This window comes from Brachyistius frenatus, unplaced genomic scaffold, assembly GCF_029030835.1.
Source record: "Brachyistius frenatus isolate BFR_SWC_R1_liver_20210118 unplaced genomic scaffold, ASM2903083v1 Contig_395, whole genome shotgun sequence".
In the NCBI taxonomy this organism is placed as follows: Eukaryota; Metazoa; Chordata; class Actinopteri; family Embiotocidae; genus Brachyistius; species Brachyistius frenatus.
In genome coordinates, this window is record NW_027210994.1 from 81491 (window position 1) to 102309 (window position 20819).

Genomic DNA, 20819 nt, shown 5'->3' on the forward strand with positions numbered 1-20819 from the left:
GTCGGACAGGAAAAGACGAAGGGAAGCCAATTAAAACTGGAGCAGATCAGGAAATAACAACTAAAAATATGAAAGTGGAAATTAGATTTAAGGACAGGAAATAATAAACATCCTGCTCATTTATTTTTTTTGAATGTACAAATAGATGAGAGTTAAAAAAAAAAAAAAAGAGCTCTAAAGTGTCGACTGTTTGAACTCAGTGGGAGAAAAGCGCTAACTTCACGTTTATTCTCAGTGTTTCATAACTCTTTTGGACGTTTGCACGGAAAACAGCGTGTTGTCACATTAAACAAGAAGTGAGGCTTCGTCTCCCCCGGCGACCACGTCTCCCCATCCAGTAATATGCGAGTCGTTGCTGAAGAGACGCACCGAAAACACTCCGAATAAATTTTAAATGTCAAGTGGACTAAATCTGATAAAACCTGCTGACATGAAACTCAGAAAACGAGGTTTATGTGGAGTCCTCGAATACCACGACCAGGACCGGGTCCTCAGAACGCTGCAAAATAAACACACACACACACACACACACACACACACACACACACACACACACACACACACACACACACACACACACACACACACACACACACACACACACACGTAGTCGTCCAGAAATGGATTCCTGCTGGTGTGAATTATGTGCAACAGGAGAAGCCGTTTCTTTGGCTGTCAGTCAAATGATTGACAGGTAATTGAAGAAGAAGCTCAGGATTACAGGACGCTTCAGGAGGGTGTCGATGGACGGAAGGTGGGAGGACGAAGAAAATGGCAGGTGTTTAGTTGGAGAGTTTTTTTCCATCGTAGGAGAACTCGTAGGTTTGTGGTGTTGCTGTTAAACGCAGCACGGTGACACACATGGAGCAAGAAGTCGTCTCCATCAACATCCAGCGTCGTCAGCTGCTTGTTGACGTCGTCAGCTGGTCGTTAACTTGACTTTAGCTGTTGTTTTTGTGAAATTAGCTGGTTGTTAGCTTTGTTAGCAGGTTTCTGAGGCGTTTGAGGTGAAAACATTTGCTGTGAACCATCTGAACTGTGGCGCCATAGCAACAGGCTTCTCCAACACGACAACGCTTTTCTACGTGGACCCGATTTTCCACCAAAAAATAACAAGATTCCTCTTATTTGGCTCAACAGAAACAACTCTCTGTCTACAGAGTCACCGGCTGTCAATCATCAGTCTCAATACAGCCGTAAACATTACGCACAAAAATAATGGAGATAAAAAAAAACACGTTCAAGACAATCGTAGCGGTTTAGATTTGAATCATTGAAAAAGAAAGACGAGGAGCGAGGCCGGGTAGGGTGGATGGAGGGAGGGAGGGGTGGGGATGGATGGATGGAGGGAGGGAGGGAGGGAGGGAGGGAGGGAGGGAAGGAGGGAGGGAGGAATGATGGATGGATGATGAATGGATGATGAATGGATGGAGGGAGGGGTGGGGATGGATGGATGGAGGGAGGGAGGGAGGGAGGGAGGAATGATGGATGGATGATTAATGGATGATGAATGGATGGATGGAGGGAGGGAGGGAGGGAGGAATGATGGATGGATGATGGATGATGGATGGATGGATGATGAATGGATGGATGGATGGATGATGGATGATGGATGATGGATGGATGGATGATGGATGGATGGATGGATGGATGGATGGATGGATGGATGGATGATTGATGGATGGATGGATGATGGATGGATGATGGATGGATGATGGATGGATGGATGGATGATGGATGGATGGATGATGGATGGATGATGAATGAATGGATGGATGATGGATGGATGGATGATGGATGATGGATGATGGATGATGGATGGATGGATGATGGATGGATGGATGATGGATGATGGATGATGGATGGATGGATGATGGATGGATGGATGATAGATGGATGGAGGGATGGATGATGGATGGATGATGGATGGATGATGGATGGATGATGGATGATGGATGATGGATGGATGGATGGATGGATGATGGATGGATGGATGATGGATGGATGGATGGATGGATGGATGATGGATGGATGGATGATTGATGGATGGATGATGGATGGATGGATGGATGGATGGATGGATGATGGATGGATGATGGATGGATGGATGGATGATGGATGGATGGATGGATGGATGGATGGATGGATGATGGATGGATGGATGATTGATGGATGGATGATGGATGGATGATGGATGGATGGATGGATGATGGATGGATGGATGATGGATGGATGATGAATGAATGGATGGATGATGGATGGATGGATGATGGATGATGGATGATGGATGATGGATGATGGATGGATGGATGATGGATGGATGGATGATGGATGATGGATGATGGATGGATGGATGATGGATGGATGGATGATAGATGGATGGAGGGATGGATGATGGATGGATGATGGATGGATGATGGATGGATGATGGATGATGGATGGATGGATGGATGGATGGATGGATGATGGATGGATGGATGATGGATGGATGGATGGATGGATGGATGGATGGATGGATGTATGGATGATGGATGGATGGATGATTGATGGATGGATGATGGATGGATGGATGGATGGATGGATGGATGGATGGATGATGGATGGATGATGGATGGATGATGGATGGATGATGGATGATGGATGGATGGATGGATGGATGGATGGATGGATGATGGATGATGGATGGATGGATGGATGGATGGATGGATGGATGATGGATGGATGGATGATTGATGGATGGATGATGGATGGATGGATGGATGGATGGATGGATGATGGATGGATGGATGATGGATGGGGGGGCGCTGCAGCAGTGTGAAGGTGACATGACGACCTCCCGGGTCTCCTCTGGGAGTGTTCGGACCGGCAGGGTGAAAATCTCCGGAGGCCAGCCAGCGGGAAAAAACAACAACAACAAACTGCAGCGTCAGCAGATATAGAGGAGGAAGAAGATGGGAGAGGATGGACGGGAGAGAAGGTGAAGCTGGTGTCAATTAGGGGAGAGGCGCAGGAGAGGAGGGGGAGGGGGAGGAGGTGTGGAGGGATTTATTCTGAGTGGAGGAGGACGAAATGAGAGAGGAAGGTGAGAGGAGAGGAAACAGCAGCGAGGAGAATAAACGAGGAGGAAGGAGGGAAAACCAGGGAAACAAACGAAATGTTCATTTCTTTCATTTGGCTTTTAAGCTTTACAAAAACAAACAGCTCCTTTCAGGAAACATATTTCTTGCCAACTTTCCAGTGATTATTTACATTTAAAAACTGTTGTGAACAGAAACTATGAACAGCATAAAGTGACACTTCAATAATCAAACAGACACGCCCCCAAAAACAGGTCTTCTTGAATCTTCTTTTCTAATGAATGAGGGATTATTTTCAGATGGACCTCCAGAAAACTAATAAGAAGGAGTGACTTTAGCTAACAACACCGAGAGAACTGATGGACACATTTTATTCACTTTGGATTTGATGAGAGAAGTTGAATGGGAGTCTATGGAGCCGGAGGCTTTTTGGAGCCGACCTCTAGTGGCACTCGCTGGTATTGCAGCTGAAGACACTTCTGGATCAGAACCATTTTACAGACCTGCAGCTATGAACTCTTTTATAAACAGTCTGTTATGGACATTCATGTGTTCAGGTCTACAGGGGGAAAAAACTCCAAAACTTTCGAAGCTTATTGATACGATGCGCTTTAATAATTTAGTACTGGTGCAGTTTAAAAGGGATCCTACTCCTGCTTCGGTGAAGACCAAAACAGAGCTGAAAGGAGAGTTAATATCGGACTGTGATTCACCGATTGGACACAGAAATCTCTCTGAATGAGCTCAGGAACGTCTCTGATTGATTTCTATTAAATGTGGTTGAGATGCACGTTCCCGTCTGGACGATAATAACTGTGATGATCCCTCGACCACCATCTCAGCCCGTCAGCCGCCTGAACAATTAAACTAAATGAAAGAATTTCTAATTAAATCAACAGCGCAAACGTGACCGTGTTTTTTTTTTTTTTCCATTTTAGGAAATGAGTCACAGTCAAGTGGTTTTCTGAGAAACTGCAGACGTTCGTCAGGAATTCAAAACAAGTCTTAAATTGTGCTGGAAGAAGAACCGACCAATCAGAGCCTCTGAATGCTGTCAGACTGAATAATGAAAATGATGAATCCACTTGGTAACTTTCCACCACTGCAGCAGATTTAAAAAAAAAAGAAAAAGAAAAAAGGTTGGCAGAGGACAGAGAGAATGAAAAACAGATTATAGAGGAAAGGAAATAAAAAGGGGAAGTGAGGAGGAAGATGAGAAGTGGTGAACAGAAGAGTCGGTCTCCGCCGGGACCGTCCACACCTACGAGGGTCGGCGTCCTCGTGGAACAACAACGACCGAAGGAGGAGATGAAGCGGCGGGAACGACCCGCTCACTGCGGAGGCTGAGAATAACTCTCGTATATTTAGAGGTTCTGGATGGAAGAATCGGAGGATCTCCAGCTTCTGTCTTGATGCGTTAGCAGCCGACTGACTTTGAGTTTTGAGGCTGAAACAAAAACGTGCAACTTCAATACGTCTACATCTGGTAGTCGTTTTAACATCACTTATTTACATTTTATAGATTACACAACTATATTCCGTCCGTACGTTCGTCCTCGGGCTCTGATCCGGTTGCGTCAAATAAAAAGTCCTAAACAAAGTCTAAATATAGGCCTGAAACCAGGTCCAGAACCAGACAGGAAACCAGTCTGAAAACACCCCCAAACTAGTACTAAACTAAGTCTGAGACCAGGTCCAGAACCAGAACTGAAACTCGTCCTAAACCAGACAGAAGATGCTCTGAAACCGCTCCGAACCAAGTCTTCAACTAGTCCCAGAATAAGGTCCAAAACCGGGTCAGAAACCGGTCTACTGACAGTCTCACACCAAAGTCTGAAACCAGGTCCAGAACCAGACCTCTGATGTGAGCATCAGTCTGGGATGACGTGAAGACAGAAGATGCTCACAAACCAACCAACCAAAGTAACCAACCCCGACAACAGCTGGAGGTCCTGAAACTCCTTCACCGGCTGGAGGAACTCCGTCCAGCCTGAAGGGATCAATTCACCGTTCACCAGCAGAGAATCCAGACGAGATATTATAAAGTCATTATTTTTTATTATTATTTTAGTTCTGCAGTAGAAAAAGGTTTGTTTGATGCTAAAATATTATCTTTGTGAAATATGAACACTGAAGTTTCAAGAGGTATTGAGCTGAAAAAAAAAAAAAAAATTTCCACATATTAATCATTATAATTTAAGAAATCGCCTTAATAAAAAGATCATTGTATCCCGAGAAAACTCTGATTAAACTAACATTTAAAATCAAAACGCTGACATTTCATTTGTAGAAATCCTGATTTTGTGTTTGGCTGAAGCTCTCAGATTTACAGTAAACTCGGTGATCTGAGCGGATTCTGACTCGACTGTTGTGGCTTTAACTTGATCAGCTCCGTATCATAAAACCCTCTCCGATAAAACAAGTTGCTCCGCCGCCGTCAGCGCAGCCAAACGAGGCTTTTTATTCCAGCGGGAATCCGGATGATTCGACTGCCAACACGTCCGCTCGGCGACGCCAAGCTGCTTTTTTATTTGTTTCCGGTCTGGAACGCAGAACAAAAAGCAGATTGAGGAGAAAAGATTCAGTAGCAAGAGAAGCGCTCTGGCTTTTTTTCATTGTTTCTCTGGAAGCCTCTTTGAGTGAAACGCAACACGACGACTGAAATGAAACAGCTGCTCCTGATCGATGCTCAAACCTGTTCATAAGAAAATCATCACTTCTAACACCAATAGAAATATTACAGTCATAACATTACATGTTGTAACAGAGGCAGCACTTCCACCTCTGACTCTCGTGGTGCGTTCAATGACCAGCAGGAAATTGTCGTGACCTCCTCAGATTCAACATCAACAGCTGATCTGTTGGTCGGACGTTGTTTTGTCTCTTTGTGGTTGTTTTGTGTCTCTTTGTGGTTGTTTTGTGTCTTTGAGGTTGTTTTGTGTCTCTTTGTGGTTGTTTTGTGTCTTTGAGGTTGTTTTGTGTCTTTGTGGTTGTTTTGTCTCTTTGAGGTTGTTTTGTGTCTTTGAGGTTGTCTTGTGTTTGTGGTTGTTTTGTCTCTTTGAGGTTGTTTTGTGTGTTTGTGGTTGTTTTGTCTCTTTGTGGTTGTTTTGTCTCTTTGAGGTTGTTTTGTGTGTTTGTGGTTGTTTTGTCTCTTTGAGGTTGTTTTGTGTCTTTGAGGTTGTTTTGTGTCTCTTTGTGGTTGTTTTGTGTCTTTGTGGTTGTTTTGTCTCTTTGAGGTTGTTTTGTCTCTTTGAGGTTGTTTTGTGTCTCTTTGTGGTTGTTTTGTCTCTTTGAGGTTGTTTTGTGTCTTTGTGAATGTTTGTGCGCCTCCTTCAGGTCCTCCACATCTTGCCTCTGCTGCATCACACTGTAGCTACTCAAACTCCAGCGTGGCATTAAAATGCTGATTGTGTCCGTGTGCATATTTATTAGCCGCCTCATAAATATTAAGCATTTATAAACCCCTAAATAAATATTGAATTAAGGTGAGGTTAACCAGGACCCGTATCAGCATGCACCGTCTCCTCTCCCTCCATCTTCCCTGTTTTGACCCAGAAACCCTGCAGTGATTGACAGGTGGCCTTCATCTGCCCTCCGGCCCGTCTCACCTCGGAGTTGTAGGAAAGCCGACGAGCCGGGCCGCGCGTTAATCAGGTGAAGGTAAATGCCGACCGGCTGACGGGACCGTCGCCGTCTCCCCGGGAGGTCCCGAACGCCCGGAAGGAACCCGGAGCGTCCGAAACCTTCGATCCCGTCTGTCAGCGTCTCCTTCCATCGATCTGAACGTTGCTGAAACGCCTGAACTCTGAGAACGCGAGGAGAACGTTAGCGTGACGGTGCATCTCAGCTCCCACTCTGCTGCGAGGGAGCCGAGCCTCCTCCTCCCTCCTCCTCCTGCACCACTTTGTTTCCGTGGCAACACATCCCCGACAACCGTGCGGATGTGACTGGCGGCCGACACCGAGGGATGTGCAGAGCTTTCTGGTTTGCTGGATGTGAGATTACTTTCCAGGGCTGCTCGAGTTTTAACACTCAGACTTCGGTGAAACGTCGCACGGCTTCATCACGTTTAAACCGCAACGATTTCTGGAGACAGAAAAGAGGACATCGTCGTGTTTCAGTTTTAAAACCAACTCAGAGACGGTCAACGATCAGTCCACCGGGGAAACAACACAGCACTGAGATTTATTCAGATAACTAAACGACTATTAAACAGTTCGTCCGGCTCGACAGGAAATTAAAGAACAAGAGGTGACGCTCATCGAGATCTTTTCCCTCGATACGCTCCCGTTAGAGCTCATGAGGATTTTAATGTGTACAAAAGAAATGTTCCCGATGACGTTATCACAATAAAATCGACAGAAAATGCACATTTTCATTTAAAGACTGAAAGTAAATCAGGTGTTTTTAGTTTGATAATCAGAAACATCAGCAGCGAAGGAGATCGTCAACAATCACTTCAGTCAACAGTTTGTTCTGCAGCTGCTAACGAAGGCTAACAAGCAGAAATCAACATTTCAAGCGCTTCGGCTCAAAAACGGCGACTGAAGAAAAAGCCAGATGTAAAGGTTGTAAAACTACTATTGATGTATTCCATATTTTCATCAATTTGTTGTTTAAGAAGTAAAAAAAAAGTGAAGTTTTGTCCTGAAAATAAATAAAGCTGCCGGGAATAAAATCACGTGGCTGGATTTTGTCTGATCAGCGCAAAGGAGAAGCATTACATTTGAACTTTTAAATTTCATGAAACTCGGAGCGTTTCGGAGGCTCAGATCTCGTTTCCTGCAGTTCGGACTACAAAGATGGCGGCTGCCGCTCGCTGAAATGTCAACAAAGGTCGTTAAAGTTTCACAGCTGAATGCAGAAGGTACATTTTGGGACGATGAGACAGGAAATGTGGCTTTAAAAAAAACTGCAGCTGAATGAAAAACCTTCCTCCTCCTCCTCCTCCTCCTCCTCCTCGCTGTATTTCATTCCCCGTCTCGTTAACTGGGCTGAAGGAGGAGTATGAAGATGGATGGACGGGCCGGAGAGGAAGCGGAGGAGAAAACGGAGACGTGAAAATGAAGAGCGATGGCGGAGAAGTGAAACTCCAGTCAGCCGTCTTCCTGAAATCCATCTGAATGACGGACGCGCTGACCTGCAGACTGACGGACAGCAGACGCTTTAAAGCAGCCGCTGCTGGTGGTTCTGAACGGCGGCCGGTGTCGGCGGATGATGGATCCCTGCAGCGATGAAGAATCTGCTGCTGCAGAAGTGTGCAGCTTCAGGTGATTCATTTTTTTATCACTATTATATGAAGATGAATTATTGAAATCAAAGAGTTGCTGCTGACAGAGAAGTTGTGACTGTAACTGGCTGATGGATCCACAAACTGTCGCTCTTTCATTTCAGTTTCTTCCTTCCTCGTCATGGACGGATGAGTGAACGGGCCGTCCAGGCAAAGAAACACAACATGACCTTCAGAGACAAAAAATGACCTACAGAGACACTAATAAACTAAGAAAGTCTCACAATGACCACAAATGGACACAAAATGTATTCAAAATGATGCAAAGCAATAAGACACTAAATGACCAAAAAAAAATAATCTCAAAACAACTGTGAAGGACAATAAATCACTTCAAAGAAACACAAAATGACCACAAAAACATGCAAAACAACTAAAAAGAGACACTAAACAATTTAAAAAATTTAGCAATAGACCACAAATGCTCAATAAATGACTAAAGACGTCTGAAAAAAAACACTAAAGTACAAAAATTTACTTCATAGAAACAAAGAAACAAAGAAACGTGCAAAACGACTACAAAGAGACAAAGTGTCCAAGAAAGTTACAAATCAACCATAAAGGTAAAATAAATGACTTCAAAGAGACACGAAACATTTATAAATGTCTCATTTCAACCTCCAAGAAAAAAGTAAACTAAATAACGAGATTGAAAACAAGAACAAACTGATTTAAAAGAAGTCCGAAGACAAACTGAGCCAACGACAGAAGGATCCACTGGTTGAGGAAACGGAAACAAACGGAGTCACGTGACGCTCTGATCGCACATGAAATATTCACACACACACACACACACACACACACACACACACACACACACACACACACACACACACACACACACACACACACACACACACACACACACACACACACACACACACACACACACACACACACACACACACACACACACACACACACACACGCACGCACGCACGCACGCACGCACGCACGCACGCACACACACACACGTTCTCCCGACCTTTCGAGGAGCTGTGGATGGAAATCCTCTTAATTACCGACACACACTCCTGCCGAGCCCACTGAGGCCGAGAATTCTTCCTGTTTGATGAAGCGACTGCTGAAACACTCGATTAACGCTGGTAATACAGCGACTCAGCAAACAGCGCAGCACGTTAAGTTCACCAGTCGAACAGCAATCGTCATAAACAAAAGAAAAACACGCGCAGACAGGTTTGTCCAGAGAAACCGTTAAATCTCGCTGATTTGGAATGGAGTGTTGTCCAGAGGAACGGAGACGACGTCTCAGTGGAGGACAGGAGGAGGAAATAGAGGAAGTACGACATCTTTGTTTTAAACTGGAGTGAATACAGAGTCAGGAGTTTGTTTAAGAATCAGTCCTAAAACCAGTCTGAAACCAGTCCTAAAACCAGTCTGAAACCAGTCTGAAACCAGTTTGAAACCAGTGCTAAAAACCAGTCTGAAACCAATCCTAAAACCAGTCTGAAACCAGTTTGAAACCAGTGCTAAAAACCAGTCTGAAACCAGTCTGAAACCAGTCCTAAAACCAGTTTGAAACCAGTCTGAAACCAGTTTGAAACCAGTCCTAAAACCAGTCTGAAACCAGTGTTAAAACCAGTCTGAAACCAGTCCTAAAACCAGTCTGAAACCAGTCTGAAACCAGTCTGAAACCAGTCCTGAAACAAGTCTGAAACCAGTCCCAAAACCAGTCTGAAACCGGTCCTGAAACCAGTCCTGAAACAAGTCTGAAACCAGTCTGAAACCAGTCCTAAAACCAGTGTGAAACCAGTCCTAAAACCAGTTTGAAACCAGCCTAAAACCAGTCTGAAACCAGTTTGAAACCAGTCCTAAAATCAGTCTGAAACCAGTCTGAAACCAGTTTGAAACCAGTCCTAAAATCAGTCTGAAACCAGTCCTAAAATCAGTCTGAAACCAGTCCTAAAACCAGTCTGAAACCAGTCCTAAAACCAGTCTGAAACCAGTCTGAAACCAGTCCTAAAACCAGTCTGAAACCAGTCTGAAATCAGTTTTATTTCGAAAATCTGTAGAACTTTCAGCGGAGCTTCTGTTCAAGACAATTTTTTTAGGAAAAAATTTTTAAAAAAAATCGCAGGAAATCTTGCAGCAAATAGATTTCTTTGAATGTTGCATTAATTATTGAGATCGTAAAGATTTCCTGGAGGCACTGAAACATCTCCGAGCATCTTTTTTTTTTTTTTTTTACTGCGTAAACTGAAACCTGTAATTCGACACGTTTTACGAAGCGATGCAGGAAAACGGATCGAGAGAAGGTTGCAGTCATCATCTGCTCAGGAGACAAAACTCCCCGAGCTGTCAGCGCATTCACAGAGAAACAGGATGGGGGAGGGTGGGGGGGAGAAAGGGGGAGGTGTCAGCCAGAAGTGGCGATGCTAACGTTAATGCTCGGAGACAGGGGGAGGAGCGGGGGACAGATATGTCAATCAAGAGACGTCCTCCGTTAATCACACATGTCAGCGAGGAGAAGAGCTGCTGTTTTTTCCCAGACTGCACTGCAGCGGCTCCGATGGGACTGATTAGCGTTCTCAGTTTGATTGCCGCCCCGTTAATGACGAGTCCGGTTGTAATCTGCGAGAACCGGCGCAGAATTGCCCGTTAATTAACCCCCGAACGAAGAAAAGCTGGCAGGAAGTCGTCGTCCTGATTCGGCTGCCGGAGACATCTCGGAGGTTTTTTTCTTGTTTTTTGCTGAACTGCGTCTGAACTTTAAACTCCTCAGAGGATTAAATTCTCTGCAGCTGCCAGACGTGCACACACACACACACACACACACACACACACACACACACACACACACACACACACACACACACACACACACACTGCGTTTACTCCAGTACTGCTCTGATATTCACACTAATACACATTTTATACTTCTGCTGCATCCCTACACCCAGCATCAGTTAATAATTAAAGAAGAACACAGGACCTTAAGAACACAGGACCTTAGAACATAGGATCTTAAGAACACAGGACCTTAGAACATAGGACCTTAAGAACACAGGACCTTAGAACATAGGATCTTAAGAACACAGGACCTTAGAACATAGGATCTTAAGAACACAGGACCTTAGAACATAGGATCTTAAGAACACAGGACCTTAAGAACACAGGACCTTAGGACATAGGACCTTAGGACATAGGACCTTAAGAACACAGGACCTTAGAACATAGGATCTTAAGAACACAGGACCTTAAGAACACAGGACCTTAGAACATAGGATCTTAAGAACACAGGACCTTAAGAACACAGGACCTTAGGACATAGGACCTTAAGAACACAGGACCTTAAGAACACAGGATCTTAGAACATAGGATCTTAAGAACACAGGACCTTAAGAACATAGCACAATAGGAACAAAGGATGTTAGTAACAGGATGTTGGTGACAAAGGACCATGGGACCAAAAGACTTTGGGACCAAGGGACCCTTTGATCCTGGGGAACATACGTCCCTGAGAACATACGAATGACTCCATAACGAACAATCCAACTATGAAAACAGGTAAAACTAAAACAGTAAGAGAGTCAGAACCAAAGAACACCAACGACTTCTTATTGTAATCTGACATTTCAGAGATCTGAAAGATTCCAGTCAGAAGTCCCGTTAAGAAACACATCAGTTGCCGTGTCCTTGAACACACCACCATGGTACACTTTCCCTCACTAACAGTTTTGGGTTCACATTTCGAAGACAGAGACTTTTGAACGTACCTCTAAATATCTTTGGTTGCATGAAGCTTTTTTTTTTTACTCAGTTGATGTTGGAAATGATTAACTCGGTCCAAATTCTCCAGAGCAGAACTAATCTAGTCATATTGGATCCACGGTATTTTCAGCGTGAAGAAGATCTGGAGAATTCTTTCATTTGCTGAAAAACAAGACTTTTCCATCTGCTTATTTCATCTCCAAACACAGATTTGCACTTAAATTTCACGGTTTCAGATTCGTCACCACACATAAATAAATATAGACTTTTAATATTTTCTGTTGAGGTCTAATTATTCTCCCCCTGCGATTTTAACAATTGCTGTAAACTTTCAGTTGCTGTTTTTTTTTTTTTTTATCTGTAATCTCTTTCGTATTTGTTTTCCCCCTTTTACAACCTCCTGCTCTTCATCCCATCGTCTGCATCCCCGAATCAACTTTCCAAGTGTTTCTGTTGATAACAAACCTATAAATACTCCTCCTCACCTCTGCTCTCCACTAATCTCCTCCCGCCGTGGCTCAGACATGAATAAGTGTCTGCACACGGAGGTGAACTCTGCAAACAAAATGCTCAGACTCCCACGTCTCTCCGATAAAGTCCCGTCTTTCTCTCTCTCTCTCCCGCTGTAATTATCTAAACCAGTCAGATATCACGCCACTAAAATGCCAACTTCCTTATTAATCACTCACACACACACACACACACACACACACACACACACACACACACACACACACACACACACACACACACACACAGTTTACCCCGTAATGAGACGGTTTCAAACTCTACTTTTCTCCCCTATTTTTACAGCCCTCCATCATCTCCTGCAGTGCAGCTTCATTCAAGTCGTCATGGTAACAGAAGAACAACATCTTCCTGAGTTAGAATAACAGGTCTCCATTTCCCTCCATTATGAAATGACCCATTAAAGAGGAGTCCATCTCGTTGATGTCGCTTGTTAAGGGAATAAAGGTGCAACGAGATGCGACGTTTAAAAATCCGTAACCGACGGAGTGGGATGCCACCAAGGGTCACCGCGGCTACAGTGCTTTTGGTAAATGCCGCCCCCCAAAAACAGGTCTTTCTGAATCTTCTTTTCTAATGAATGAGGGATTATTTTCAGATGGACCTCCAGAAAACTAAGAAGAAGGAGTGACTTTAGCTAACAACACCGAGAGAACTGATGGACACATTTTATTCACTTTGGATTTGATGAGAGAAGTTGAATGGGAGTCTATGGAGCCGGAGGCTTTTTGGAGCCGACCTCTAGTGGCACTCGCTGGTATTGCAGCTGAAGACACTTCTGGATCAGAACCATTTTACAGACCTGAAGCTACGAACTCTTTTATAAAGTCTGTAGTTCTATATCCAGTCTGTGTTTTATATCCAGTCTGTGTTTTATATCCAGTCTGTGTTTTATATCCAGTCTGTGTTTTATATCCAGTCTGTGGGACCGACTGCCTGGATGCCGCAGTGACTCTCTATCGCCCCCTATTGTACACAGAAAATGGGAAATTGTTTTTTAACAGGCATCAAACAGCATTAGTTTCAGTCGACATGAGTTGAGATGACGAAGTTTAAGCGCGTCCAGATCTCTGAATGACGGCTGCTGAGTCTCGAACAGCGTTTCTTCTCTCTGAGTTTTTTTTTATTTTTTGCAGCGTTGTGTTAAACGTAAAGTTGTACAAACATCCTCCTTCTTCTTCTGGTGACTCGACAAACAGGCAGGAACTCCTCAACAAGCAGAACGCATAAATTATTGGTTCGAGTGCAATCTCCTCCTCCTCTTCCTCCTCTCGGCAACACGGGAGGCTTTTCGGCGTGTTGGAGGTGGAGGCGGGTAATGAAAGACATTCATGAGAATACAAGAGGTGGATGAGTTCAAGAGCGACGAGCGGAGGAGATAAAAGGAGCGAAGACGATGAAGAGGCTGTTTTTCTGGGTGTTAATGAACTGAAGTTTGTTTTTGATTTTTGTCCCGGAGCTGTTTGAGAGGAGGAGGTCGGGGCGGACGGAAGGGTTGACCAAACATCACACTTCATTGTCCGTTAAATAAGATCATTGAATGATCAACACCACCTGATTTTTGTTATTGTAACGAAGATCCTCCGACTTTCATGAAGTACTTTTTTTTTTCTCGTGTCTTTTCAAACATTTACCAACATTTGATATAAATCCGAAGGACACGTCGAGCTAACGAACGCCATGCGGCGGCTCGACACCTCGTCGAGAAGCTTTATTATGTCGGGTTCACGCCGGAGGTTCAGTTTAGAAAAAGACTGCTGCAGTTATGAAATGAAACGCCACACCGACTTCGGAGGAAGACGACGAAGGCGAAGGAGGCCGAGGATCAGAAACGCAGCGAGAGGTGGCGAGAAAATCGAAAGAGAAATTAGGAAAACAAAGAGGAGGAAGAACGGCGTCGCTTCCTTTTTCACTGCTGAGTGAAGCCGCTGAGATTTCCTTCGGCTGCGGAGCCGAACAGATTACTGCAGCGGAGGAGCAGATTACTGCAGCGGAGGAGCAGATTACTGTGGAGGAGGAACAGATTACTGCTGCGGAGGAGCAGATTACTGCTGCGGAGGAGCAGATTACTGCAGCGGAGGAGCAGATTACTGTGGAGGAGGAACAGATTACTGCAGCGGAGGAGCAGATTACTGTGGAGGAGGAACAGATTACTGCAGTGGAGGAACAGATTACTGCAGTGGAGGAACAGATTACTGCAGCGGAGGAGCAGATTACTGCGGAGGAGGAACAGATTACTGCAGCGGAGGAGCAGATTACTGTGGAGGAGGAACAGATTACTGCAGCGGAGGAGCAGATTACTGTGGAGGAGGAACAGATTACTGCAGTGGAGGAACAGATTACTGCAGCGGAGGAGCAGATTACTGCGGAGGAGGAACAGATTACTGCAGTGGAGGAACAGATTACTGCTGCGGAGCCGAACAGATTACTGCAGCGGAGGAGCAGATTACTGCAGCGGAGGAGCAGATTACTGTGGAGGAGGAACAGATTACTGCTGCGGAGGAGCAGATTACTGCTGCGGAGGAGCAGATTACTGCAGCGGAGGAACAGATTACTGCAGCGGAGGAGCAGATTACTGCGGAGGAGGAACAGATTACTGCAGTGGAGGAACAGATTACTGCTGCGGAGCCGAACAGATTACTGCAGCGGAGGAGCAGATTACTGCAGCGGAGGAGCAGATTACTGCAGCGGAGGAGCAGATTACTGTGGAGGAGGAACAGATTACTGCAGCGGAGGAGCAGATTACTGCGGAGGAGGAACAGATTACTGCAGCGGAGGAGCAGATTACTGCGGAGGAGGAGCAGATTACTGCGGAGGAGGAACAGATTACTGCAGCGGAGGAGCAGATTACTGCGGAGGAGGAACAGATTACTGCAGCGGAGGAGCAGATTACTGCAGCGGAGGAGCAGATTACTGTGGAGGAGGAACAGATTACTGCGGAGGAGGAGCAGATTACTGCTGCGGAGGAGCAGATTACTGCTGCGGAGGAGCAGATTACTGCAGCGGAGGAGCAGATTACTGCAGCGGAGGAGCAGATTACTGCAGCGGAGGAGCAGATTACTGCTGCGGAGGAGCAGATTACTGCAGCGGAGGAGCAGATTACTGTGGAGGAGGAACAGATTACTGCAGCGGAGGAGCAGATTACTGTGGAGGAGGAACAGATTACTGTGGAGGAGGAACAGATTACTGCAGTGGAGGAACAGATTACTGCAGTGGAGGAACAGATTACTGCAGCGGAGGAGCAGATTACTGCAGCGGAGGAGCAGATTACTGCGGAGGAGGAACAGATTACTGCAGCGGAGGAGCAGATTACTGTGGAGGAGGAACAGATTACTGCAGTGGAGGAACAGATTACTGCAGCGGAGGAGCAGATTACTGCAGTGGAGGAACAGATTACTGCAGTGGAGGAACAGATTACTGCAGCGGAGGAGCAGATTACTGCGGAGGAGGAACAGATTACTGCAGCGGAGGAGGAGATTACTGCGGAGGAGGAGATTACAGGTGCAGCGGTGACGTAAAACTGGATTACAGGAAGGTCTGAAACCTGAACGAGGAGCTCGGGGACGCTCCTCCGTTCTCCTCTCGGTGTCGCCGGGATTTCACCGTCTGTCTGCTCTCTCGTCTTCTGTCCTTCTCCATCATCTTAAAGTCGTGAGACAAAATCATTTGAGGCGTGAATTTAAACACCAGCAGCGCTGTGGAATGTTTTGGATTTCAAGCCAAAATGAAGGAGGAGAAACAAGCGACTTCTTCAAAGTTTACATGTTCCAAAGTTCGATCGCTAATAAGAAGTCTCTTCTTGTTCACGATGTTTACGAGAGACCATAGAAAAAGTTTCTGTAAACCCCGTGAAGCCATGAAACCTGAAACTGGAGCGGAGACGCGTCAGATTTTGAGTGCAAATCTCAACGAGTTGCAAAGTTTTTCAGCCGACGTTTCCAGAAAGGTCAGAGGTCGTGGAAGTTCACGCCTGATTGGATGTTCAGCTCAAAGGTTGTAATTTTAGTCACGTAGAATTTGCCTTGGTAACTTAGATAATATCCTCTTTCTCCTCCTCCACTTCCTCCCCCTCCTCCTCCTCCACTCGCTCCGCCATATTGCTAGTCTCCTGCTATTTCTTCTCCTCTCTCTCTCATTGGCCCCCGATCCTCCTCCCCCCTTCCTCCTCCACTTCCTCCCCTTCCTCCTCCTCCTCCTCCTCCTCCTCCTCCTCCTCCTCCTCCTCCTCCTCCTCTCTGGTTGGCTGACCCTGGGTAACAGAGACGATGACAACGTGTGAAAGGTTTCCTCGGGGGTTTGAGTAACAGCAGCAGGCCGAACAGTCATCCAGATGGTGGATGCTCTTTGCTTCGCCCAGAGGCTGCAAAATGCTTCGCCTGGCCGGAGTCCAGAGTAGAGTAGGGTAGAGTAGAATAGAACAGAATAGAATGGAATAGAATAGAACTGGCTGCATCCATTCAGTAGCTGGATAATCTTTCGAGTTACTGAGAACTAATTTTAACAATATTTTCCCAACAGCCGTCAGTATTTGAGTATCCATGAGTCGATCATTAGGTTCAGAGTGTTCCTGAACGCAGCACAGCGATGCACACGGAGCAACAGGAAGCAACGACATTCATGAGGAAGTATTCCAAGTGTCGGCTTCTGATCGACACCAGCACCCGAAACGTTAACGAAACGGCTGGTCAACATTTTGGGGAACGGTTAATCGGCAAAGTGTTCCTGAGCCCATGCAGTGATTTCCACTACAGAATGGTGGCTGTTTTCTAAAACAGGACCGCGTGAGGGCCTAAAGACCACTAATGGTTTTCAGCCTTGTCCTATTGTATCAGATTTCTGGTCAAATTTTTGGGGAACAAGAAAATCTTCAATACGCCCACTTTAAAGCTTTTTCAGTCCCTCCAGGAGTTTTTTTTGGCGGGATTTGTTTTGAACAAAAACGGTTTTGTGACATCTTTTCTCAAAACCTGTGATGTATTTTGTGGAGTTTTAAGTGAGTTTTTTTGCAGTGAAACGGCAAAAGTCGAGGACAATAAATTGCATGTTTTTTTTTTTTTTTTTTTTTTTTTTTACCATCTCCCCAATAAAACGTAATAAAACGTAATGACTTCCTGTGATAATAATCCTGCTGCACATCACAGAAGACTTCATTGCAGTCTGTCTCTCTATATTTAAATTCATCATGTATGAATTTTGTGCGCTCAATGTAGTTAAGCCACATTCAAGAGAACCTGCCGCTTTTGTGTGATGTCAGTCAGCTGTGAAAAGAAACCGAAACACGCCGGTTTATTTAAAATCCACCCGTTAATGCTCCATTTTGCAGAGATGAAGCTTCATTTCACGTCTCAATCAGGAGCTTTTTAAAAAATATATTTTTTGTGTTTTCATTTAGTTTTGCCTATAATACTCCCCTGCCTCCCGTTTCCATGGCAACCGGCATTTCAGGTGGAGGTTGTAGTGTTTTTTCAGTCCATTCAAGGTGCACGAGGGAATCGTCGCGGGGTGGGGTGTGTGTGTGTGTCTGTGTATGTGGGGGGGTGGCTTTGATCAGGACACCAGAGGTTCCCATTTGAAGGAAATCCAGAAGATCACAAACTCCTGCTGATGAATTTAATCAGGACGGATCCGGATTTGCGCAACTATCGTTCTTCCTTATTTCCCCTCTTTTTTTTTTTTTACCGGTGCCTGGTTGTAATTTGTTACTCCGGCCAGAAGGTGGCAGTAATGCACCTAAAAGCTTTTTTTTGCCAGATTGCACATACAAAATCGGTTCCGATAAAATCAGAGTTCGTTAAAGTACAACAATCACCAAAAATTGTCACTAAATTAAAAATGCCGGACTTCCTTTTGTGTTTCGGTCATGGTGCCAACATACTTTTTTTTTTTTTTAGATCTAGGCGTGATACACGTGTCCGACAAATTTCGTTCACGTAGGTGAAAGCAGCATTGAGATTTCATTTTATGGGGCGCTAGCGAGCCAAAACCTGGAGAATCCTTCAAATTTTCAGTGGGGCTGAATTTTTGTGCAAAGTTTCGTGAGTTTTTCAGTACGTTAAATTAAAGCTAAAGTTACAATTTTTCAGAAGAATAATAATTCCTTGTGTTACAGCAGAGCCTTTGCGCCACTCAGTTTGTCCACACGTCCAGCTGTAAGAGGCACACATTTATTTTATAAAAAGCTCCGAGCCCAGTTTCACCGTCATGACAACCACCTGTTCAGTCCAAAGTCACTTTGTCGTCGTTTTTGAAAGGAACGAATGTGTGACGGTTGATGAGTTGTCTGAAAAAGTGGATTCATTTTTAGCTTCGACCAACGACTGAAGTGGGATTACGCAACCGCACACACACACACACACACACACACACACACACACACACACACACACACACACACACACACACACACACACACACACACACACTGTGCGGTCCTCTGTTTCTCGGCGCCTCTGGTCCCAGACTCCAATCTCATCTTCACCAATCTTCTCCTCTCTCTCTCTATTTCTGTCTCTCGCCCAGCACCCCCCGCCTCGCTCACCGCTCTCTGTTGCCACGGCAGCAGCGTGAAGAGGAGCGATGGATGGAGGAGAGGGGTGGGGGTGGTGGTGGTGGAGTGGTTTCAGGGAGGACTGGGGAGGTGGTGGAGGGCCAGAAAATATCATCTCAGTCGTGTTGGAGGGGAAACAGGACGACAAAAACATGTTCTGGACCAATTTATTAAAGAGGGAAGCTGTAAATTAAATGTTGGATTATTTTGGTCATTTTGTTTCTCTGGATCGGATCTGACCGATCTGATTGGAGACCTGACGATACTACGTCCCGCCCACCGATAGCTGTAACCTGACTGCACCACAGGCCTGTCAATCAAACAGACACGCCCCCAAAAACAGGTCTTCTTGAATCTTCTTTTCTAATGAATGAGGGATTATTTTCAGATGGACCTCCAGAAAACTAAGAAGAAGGAGTGACTTTAGCTAACAACACCGAGATAACTGATGGACACATTTGATTCACTTTGGATTTGATGAGAGAAGTTGAATGGGAGTCTATGGAGCCGGAGGCTTTTTGGAGCCGACCTCTAGTGGCACTCGCTGGTATTGCAGCTGAAGACACTTCTGGATCAGAACCATTTTACAGACCTGAAGCTACAAACTCTTTTAGAAACAGTCTGAGGTTTAGTCACAGATGATAAAAGTCAATCATCCGAACTTCGACTGCAGCAGATGAACCTTTTAATACCAAACTGCATTAAAAATCAATCGTCATTTCAGCAGTTTTAACATTTAATGCAGATGAAATTCAACCCTCTGTGCTACGATCTGAACAATGTAAATTCACGAGTTTACCGGCGTTCAATCATGTCGGGAGAAGATGAGGAAGACTGCAGAGAAAAGAGAGAGAGGAGAGAGAGGAGGTAATAAAAGCAGAGAAACAAATCAAAGCAGGAATCAATGAGAGAGATGGATTCGCTCCCTCCAAATGTTCTCGTCCCTGAGCTTTGGCGAGACTCTCCGGCTGCCTCTTTATGAGGCAAACAACAAGAAAAAAAAATCAAACACCGAGGTACCGTAAGCGTGGCCACCTCCACCGTATCCGCAGCAACCGTAATAAATCACCTCGGAATTACCGAAGGATAAAATCAGATCAGAGGGAGTTTTTCTCCACGGAAACAGACGGCTTCTTCTCGAGGTTCAGTTTCCGACGCAGCTGTTCAGAGCTGGAAATAAGAAATAAGAAATCTTCAGATGGATTTACGACCTTTATTTACAGAATCCAGTATCACTGCTTTAAAGCTGAAACGCCTTCTTCACAGTAAACGTGTTAAAACGTGGACTCATCGTTGTGCACCAGTGGTTCAGTTCGAGTTCGCACAACGTATGCAAACAAACGTTATTTTATTATGAAACGTAGCGTAGAAAATAGCTAGCTATATGAGCGGATTTTTAATCGTGGAAGTCTGTAACTGTGCAGATTTTTTCTTTACTCATACTTAATTGTTTTGCACATGTAGATGTAAAAAATATAGACTTGGTCTTTTTTACCCGAGTATTAATAATAATAAAAAAAAGTCCTTCATCAACAGTTAATGTGATAGAAATAAAATACTTTATATTCCAGGAAACAGCAGCGAAACAGAATTTTACTGCAGAATTAAAACTAGTATTCGTCTGCTGTAACTAAATCATCAAGAA

At 44.8% G+C, this 20819-nt stretch overlaps 1 protein-coding gene across 3 annotated transcripts in view; it reads right to left on the reverse strand.

Annotated features, from left to right (window-relative positions):
* The window catches only part of LOC138636668 (glutamate receptor ionotropic, kainate 5-like), a 102939-nt gene that overhangs the window by 51953 nt on the left and 30167 nt on the right, over positions 1-20819 (reverse strand). Inside the window, exon 1 of one of the 3 annotated variants that reach the window (XM_069724797.1) lies at positions 431-608. The exons of the other annotated variants lie outside the window; for them this stretch is intronic. The gene's annotated coding sequence lies outside the window, so the exon portion shown is untranslated. Of the gene's footprint in view, positions 1-430; positions 609-20819 lie in introns of those variants that run through there. 3 annotated transcript variants of the gene reach the window in all.